This window comes from Lithobates pipiens, unplaced genomic scaffold, assembly GCF_037356315.1.
Source record: "Lithobates pipiens isolate NorthernLeopardFrog02 unplaced genomic scaffold, aLitPip1_a1.2 Scaffold_19, whole genome shotgun sequence".
In the NCBI taxonomy this organism is placed as follows: domain Eukaryota; kingdom Metazoa; phylum Chordata; class Amphibia; order Anura; family Ranidae; genus Lithobates; species Lithobates pipiens.
This window is the reverse complement of record NW_027507764.1, coordinates 555,844,973-555,853,526: the sequence shown is the minus strand read 5'-3', so window position 1 is coordinate 555,853,526 and position 8,554 is coordinate 555,844,973.

Below are 8,554 nucleotides of genomic sequence, written 5' to 3'. Positions count from 1 at the left end.
CAGACTGTACCGCACTCAAGCCTATGTACCGTAGCACCCTATACCAAGTTACCAGTCCTTATAAGAACTTTTGTGGACCAAGCAGGTTGTGTATTAGTGTTTAGCAGACTGTACGTCAGTCCCTATACCGCTGAAGGACTGCTGCAGTATAGGGCAGCGGTCAGCAGTGGTGCACGTCAACCCTATCTATTGTGGACCGATAGCGGTCCTTACAGAACAGCAGACTGTACCGCACTCAAGCCTATGTACCGTAGCACCCTATACCAAGTTACCAGTCCTTATAAGAACTTTTGTGGACCAAGCAGGTTGTGTATTAGTGTTTAGCAGACTGTACGTCAGTCCCTATACCGCTGAAGGACTGCTGCAGTATAGGGCAGCGGTCAGCAGTGGTGCACGTCAACCCTATCTATTGTGGACCGATAGCGGTCCTTACAGAACAGCAGACTGTACCGCACTCAAGCCTATGTACCGTAGCACCCTATACCAAGTTACCAGTCCTTATAAGAACTTTTGTGGACCAAGCAGGTTGTGTGTTAGTGTTTAGCAGACTGTACGTCAGTCCCTATACCGCTGAAGGACTGCTGCAGTATAGGGCAGCGGTCAGCAGTGGTGCACGTCAACCCTATCTATTGTGGACCGATAGCGGTCCTTACAGAACAGCAGACTGTACCGCACTCAAGCCTATGTACCGTAGCACCCTATACCAAGTTACCAGTCCTTATAAGAACTTTTGTGGAACAAGCAGGTTGTGTGTTAGTGATTAGCAGACTGTACGTCAGTCCCTATACCGCTGAAGGACTGCTGCAGTATAGGTGAGCGGTCAGCAGTGGTGCACGTCAACCCTATCTATTGTGGACCGATAGCGGTCCTTACAGAACAGCAGACTGTACCGCACTCAAGCCTATGTACCGTAGCACCCTATACCAAGTTACCAGTCCTTATAAGAACTTTTGTGGACCAAGCAGGTTGTGTATTAGTGTTTAGCAGACTGTACGTCAGTCCCTATACCGCTGAAGGACTGCTGCAGTATAGGTGAGCGGTCAGCAGTGGTGCACGTCAACCCTATCTATTGTGGACCGATAGCGGTCCTTACAGAACAGCAGACTGTACCGCACTCAAGCCTATGTACCGTAGCACCCTATACCAAGTTACCAGTCCTTATAAGAACTTTTGTGGACCAAGCAGGTTGTGTATTAGTGTTTAGCAGACTGTACGTCAGTCCCTATACCGCTGAAGGACTGCTGCAGTATAGGGCAGCGGTCAGCAGTGGTGCACGTCAACCCTATCTATTGTGGACCGATAGCGGTCCTTACAGAACAGCAGACTGTACCGCACTCAAGCCTATGTACCGTAGCACCCTATACCAAGTTACCAGTCCTTATAAGAACTTTTGTGGACCAAGCAGGTTGTGTATTAGTGTTTAGCAGACTGTACGTCAGTCCCTATACCGCTGAAGGACTGCTGCAGTATAGGGCAGCGGTCAGCAGTGGTGCACGTCAACCCTATCTATTGTGGACCGATAGCGGTCCTTACAGAACAGCAGACTGTACCGCACTCAAGCCTATGTACCGTAGCACCCTATACCAAGTTACCAGTCCTTATAAGAACTTTTGTGGAACAAGCAGGTTGTGTGTTAGTGATTAGCAGACTGTACGTCAGTCCCTATACCGCTGAAGGACTGCTGCAGTATAGGGCAGCGGTCAGCAGTGGTGCACGTCAACCCTATCTATTGTGGACCGATAGCGGTCCTTACAGAACAGCAGACTGTACCGCACTCAAGCCTATGTACCGTAGCACCCTATACCAAGTTACCAGTCCTTATAAGAACTTTTGTGGAACAAGTGAGTTGTGAATGTTTAGCAGACTGCAGCAGAAGGGCAGCAGTCAAGTATAATATCCTTTCTATATTTGGAAGAAAGAATATTATACATGTACAAGCCTATTACTGTACCACTGATACCAGTCCTGAAAAGAACCTTTGTGGAACTAATAATAACAGCAAGTCTTTAAAATTACCCTCACTGCCTGACAACACTGCTTCCTTCCTGTCCCTATACAAATTGGCAAAAAAAGAGAACGATTAGTGGTTACTGGAACAGCTCTTTTGTGGACCTTGATAGTAACAGCTAATGATGATGATGATGATGATGATGATGAAAGACTAATCTGGCTGTCCCTGTAGCATACACCGTCCTTTCCCTTTCCCTAAACTAACAAAAGACACTCAGGCTGCTGCAAGAATCAGCAGCACAGCAAACCTATCAACACCTAACACCTATACCAGTCCTGAAAAGAACTTTTGTGTACCAAATAGCTAGTGGTTTATCTCTCCCTACTCCACACAGGAACCTGTCCCTATCTTAACAGAAGAAAGAATGTAAAATGGCCACCGGATCGGGTGTATTTATAGGTTAGGGGGAATGTACAAGTGTCCATGTGCTGTCATGTCTCAATTGGCTGTCCTGTATCACATGATAAACGTGTCACCAAAGGTTAAAGTTCTTGTATACATTAAACACGTAAGTCCGCCGCGGCGAACGACGGAAAAAGGCGTTCGAACGTGCGGACCGCGAATGTCGGAAATTCGCCGCGAAACGACCGCCGGGCGAACCGTTCGGCCATCACTACTGAGCAGACACTCTGCAAACAGTACTCAACACGGACTTTACAATTGCTACTCAACCTGACTGTATCAAAATCAATTATCAGTCGTTTCCAATTCTTTCACATGTTTGCTTTGCCTTTCATTTCAGTGCAAAAAGTAAAAAAATTTCAAATACCCCTATAAGGCGCACAGAGCGGAGTCTGCTCTGATCAGCAGAGGATCTGTAAGCCTGTCCCCTGCTGATCAGAGCCGAACAAGACTGATGTCACATACATGACTGTTCCGTTTCCGCCTGGTGGACATGGACAGACCCCTGTCTGCTCTATGGGTGGCCGTGTGTAAACAGAGTCTGCTGACTATTTACATCAGACTACCTCCAATCTAAGCAAAAATGAAAAAGAATGCAGTCCTTTTCTGTTTGTTTGTTTTTTGCCAGATCTGGACAGACCCAAAGGTAGGCGGGTGTAAATGGAGACAAGTCAGTTTACATCCACCTCTCCATAGGGCTCCATGGATCATCTAATGAGGTCCACATGAAAAACTGACAGGCCGACCACATCAGAGTGCCCGTGTGAACGGGGCCTAATAACAAAAACTGTTTGCTGAGTTCCTAGTTTTCAGTGCAATTGGACAAGGAGGTACCAATCATAATCTGCTTGAAAATGGCGCCATAAACTTGTGTTCATGGAATGATTGGATGAAAGAATAATCGATCAATTGGAATGATTCTTTCTTGGAGAACCTCCCTAAATTATGAGGCATGGTGGTGGCAAACGGTGCTACTTGGCCCCAGGACAATGGCAAAGTGGTCACAACAGAAGCTGGGCACAAATCACAGAGACCTTGAGGTTGATTTACTAGAACTGGAGAGTGTAAAATCTGGTGCAGCTCTGCACAGAAACCAATCATCTTCCAGGTTTCTTTGTCAAAGTTTAATTGAACCTGTTGAAGTTAGAAGCCCATTGGCTACCATGTACAGCTGCACCAGATTTTGCACTCTACAATTTTAGTAACTCAACCCCATTGTATAAGGTACAAGTAAGGCTTGAAAAAGTCCCCCTGTACTATAGTACTAATGGAAATAAATAATATACATTGGGCATGGTCTAGCTAGGAGTAGCAGTCACATTCAACTGGACTTGTGTAATGTTGAACGTTCTAGATATACCATAACCTGATGAACCTTCACGGACATTGGACATTGAAGCAGCAAGAAAAAAAACACAATTGTTTTTATAAAACAAGTAGATCCAATGTAATTTTTTAAGCATGCTAATGCAGAAACTGCTTGAATGACAGATAATATGCTACAACGTGCCAACAAGGCAAGCTTACCTGTCCATTACAAGTGCCCACAGTCAATGGCTTGGGAGCTGCATAACGGTCTCGTCTTCCTTTCATGTGGCTCCCAACAGCCTCGTGGCAGAGCCTGAACACTTTCTGTACCAGCATTTCTCAACCTTTTATACCTTAGAAGAACCATTTAAACAATTTAAAGAACCATTTAAATTGTTTTCAGGTCTCTGTGAACCCCTGTTAAACCAATTCATTGGGGGTCAGTGGGAGAAATGTCTCTTACTTTGGTCAGTTTGAAGAATGACACCTCACAGTGGTGTCCAGAATGCCACCCTTACAGGTGGCTAAAAAGGTCATTGGTGTCATGCCACTGACTTTGACAAGTGGTGTTGGACCTGCAACTATCAGATGGGAGGTCAATTGGCCACAGGTGAAATGAAGCAAATGATGATAATCCCCAGAAAAAATGCAGACAGTCAAAATTATAGTGTTCCCTCAAATTGTTAGTCAGCAGATTCCCTTACATTGGTGCTTAGGGGAAAGAATAATTCTTACATTGGAAGCCTTTGGAGAAGAACCCCTTAAAAAAGGTTGACCAGTGGGAAGAATGTCTCTTACATTGGTGGTTAGTGAGAAGAATGTCCCTTACACTTGTGGTCAGTGGGAAGAATACTCCTTATATTGGTGGTCAGTGGGAAGAATGTCTTTTACATTGGCAGTAGGTGGAGAAGGACTGCCTTAAATTGGTAGTCATTGAAAAGAATATCTGTTACATTGGTGGTCAGTGGCAAGAATGTCCCTTACATTGGTGGTCAGTGGCAAGAATATCTGTTATATTGTTGGTCAGTGGAAAGAATGTCTCTTACATTTGTAAAGAGTAAACTAGTGCGCTCCACCTAATATGTCATAAAAATTTTTTTTTTTTTTTTTTTTTTTTTTTTTTTTTTTTAAAAATTTTTTAAAATATTTAAATAAATACAAAATTGATGCGCATAGGAAGCAGCCAGCATAAAAACAGTGATCTCTGCACTAAAAAATAGGTATATAAATTAATAAGAATGCGGCGCTACCTAAAAGTACTAAAACTTGTAAATGAATAATAATCCCAAAATCAATATAAATCAAATAATATCGACTAAATGAAACATGGATATAATAAGAAATGAATCCATATAGATAATCCAAATAAAGATACGTGTGCACGCAATAAATGTGCAACAATTAGTGAATAAAAGTCTGTGAAAAATTATCAATCCAGTGATTAAATAGAAATAATTTGCATAAGTAATCCAAATATAAACAAGCGTATAAAAAATATATATATATATATATAAAAATATATAAAAATATATAAAGTGAAAAATCCGTGAAAAAACAAATGTAGTGACTATTTAGATAATCAATATACACACGTGATTGTCCATAAATAAAGTGCACTGATGACTGATGAATTGCAAAAAATATACAAATAAAGTTCATGCAAAAAAGTGTGAAGAATCAATTCCCAAGAGTGGCAAATCACTGCAAACTTCAGTGCTTAATGGGTGCACCAACTATTTTCCCCAGCCTCTCACCTCCAATAGCTGGTAAACAGGCACTGTGTAAAAGGATAACTGCTGGCTTCTTAATCTTTCAGTCACACTGCTCCACCGCTGTTTGTATTTCACTGTAAGGTTATATATTATATGCCCTCCTAATAGCTCCAGGAAATCCAAGCCATATAAAGTGGAAAAACACAGAGGGCTTTCATGTGTAGTATCTTCGCTTTTTTATTGAAATAAACAGGTAAAATCCACACTTACATTCACAAATACAGCAGAGTGTGCAGCAATCGCGGACTTCCGGTTTCGGCCGTAAACCGGAAGTGATAGGTCCGACACCAAATTCCTTCCCTGACGCGTTGCGTTACAGAACGTAACTTTTTCAAAGGGTGATAGGAAGTAGGTGTCACAGGTATTTATATGCAACGAGCGCCGTCGCCATATTAACTCAGGGCGGCAGTGCTATTGCAGGTTCAGAGTACAGTGGCTATAGTATCAATATTATATATATTCCAAGGATATTTATAGTGCAATTACTAAAACTTAAATCATATAAGTAGATCACTATTTGGGAGGAATATATAATTTAAAATAAATTAAGTTTAAAAAATAAACCGTAATATATATGGACTTATAGAAAGAGCGACATCTTGTGGTTGAATATAAAATTGCTCTTTTAAATTATTTAACCTGAATCCAAAATCTAGAAGGCACTAAGGGGAGAAAGACATTTTCTATGAACAGAGGAAAAGATCCTGCTGATCATATCATTGAGCATGATAAATAATCATCTCTAATAAAACAAACTATGTGAGAGGGAATATCTCAATGACATGTCTTTATCTCCAATCAAAGATAATCATAAAATAACATAAAAATTGATAAATCACCATAATTATCAGAAAATACAATAGCATAAAATCAATACAGTACCAGTGGATATAGGCGCTAATATATATCATATAAAGAAAAAATCCTAAAATCAATAAAGTATAATTTTTTCTAAATATATATATAAAAAAATCCTAAAATCAATAAAATGTAATTTTTTCTGAAATATATATAAAATTCTCTATAAATATTACTGGATAAAAATAGATTAAAAATTAGAAATAAAACAATTGAGATCAAATTCAACATTGTGTCCTAGTGGTGTAAGGGTACGGAGTTCATGTATCCATCTCGACTCAGCTTGGCTGATTTTAATCACCTTATTATCACCTCTCCAATGGGGTACAAATTTTTGAATACCGCAAATTTTTAGTGATAAGGGATCTTTGTTATGGAACTTAGTATAATGTTTAGAGAGGCTATGTTTATCAAAACCTTTCTTTATGTTTTGAATATGTTCCCTCAATCTTTTCCATAATTTTCTTTTTGTTCTTCCTACATATTGGATCTTGCAAGGACATTCTAATAAATAAACAACCCCTTCCGTATAGCAGGTAATACAATCTTCAATTAAATATTCTTTTTCTGTTATCGTAGACCTAAATGACTTCTTTTTAGTTTTTTCACTAATATGTCTACAAGCATAACATCTCTTGCAAGGATAAAAACCTTTTCCCTCAAAAAAAGAAAAAGGTTTCTTCGGAGGGTCAGGAACATTTTTTGCCAAACTATCTCTCAAGGTTGGTGACTTTCTGTAAACAAATTTAGGAACTTCAGGTAAGATATTGACAAGGTGGCGATCAGTTCTAATAATCCCCCAGTGTTTCTTTATTATTTTTTCTATTTGTTTATGTTGGATATTGAAATTCATAATGATGGGCACCATGTCTTGTTTCACAGAATTCTTTGTACTATCCTGTATGAGTATCTCTCTATCTAGTGATGCTACGCTTTCTATTTGATCCCTAATAAAATCTCTATGGTAACCCTTTTGTATGAACCTATCACCGATTAGATTAGCTTGATCAAGAAATATTGATTTATTAGAACAATTACGTTTCAATCTGATCAGCTGTCCCCTGGGAATATTGTCCAGCCATCTTCGGTGATGACAGCTATCTATAGGAAGATAGCTATTTCTATCCACTGTTTTAAAATGGGTGCGGGTACTCAGTGAATTTCCATTTTTTTCAATCACTAGATCAAGAAAGGTTGCTTTTTCCTCATTAATACTCCATACCAATTTAATATTTTTTTGATTCATATTAAGATTAGAGCAAAAATCATTTAGACTCTCTCTATCCCCTGACCAGATTAGTATGAGGTCATCTATAAATCTTTTGTATAGTTTTACCTGTTTTGGTAAATCATTATAGACACTTTCTTCCTCCCACTGGGCCATATACAAATTGGCTACGCTCGGTGCATATTTTGCTCCCATTGCGATTCCGCAGATTTGTTTAAAATAATTGTTTGCGAACCAAAAGTAATTTGACTCCAAGCAAAACCTCAAACATTCAGCGATGAATTTTCTCTGTTTGCATTTTAGAGCACTAAAATTTCTCAGGCCCCATTTGGTAGCATGTATTGCCTCTTCGTGATTAATTATAGTGTATAAGGAAGTTACGTCGGCTGTAACTAAATAAATGGGTCCGTCCTCTAATTTGATAGTGTTTAATAATTGGATCAAATGTTTAGTGTCCCTTAGAAAGGATTTGGTTTCTCTTACTGTGGGTTGCAGGAAAAAGTCGATATATTCCCCAAGTCTTGCACAAACAGAATTAATTCCGTTGACAATGGGTCTACCCGGAGGGTTGGTCTCACTTTTATGTATCTTGGGGACCGTGTATATAATAGGTACCTTGCAAGTATTGGGCACCAAGTATTTGGCTTCTTTTTTGTTTATCAATCCTTTTTCAAATCCTTTCTGTATAATTTTCGTTAAACCTTTCTTATATTGTGAGGTAGGGTTATTATATAATTTCAGATAGGTGGCTTCATCTCCTAATTGTTTGTTTAGTTCTTCGTTATAATCTTTTTTTGACTGTATAACGATAGCTCCACCTTTATCAGCTTGTCTTATGACAATATCTTTTCTAGCTTCAAGTTGCCGAATGCCTTTTTTAATATCAATAGGGTCATAGATCTTCTTCGTCTTCAATTCATGTAAATCTTTTAAAACCATTTTTTTAAAAACTTCGATGTGAGCATCATTCGTCCC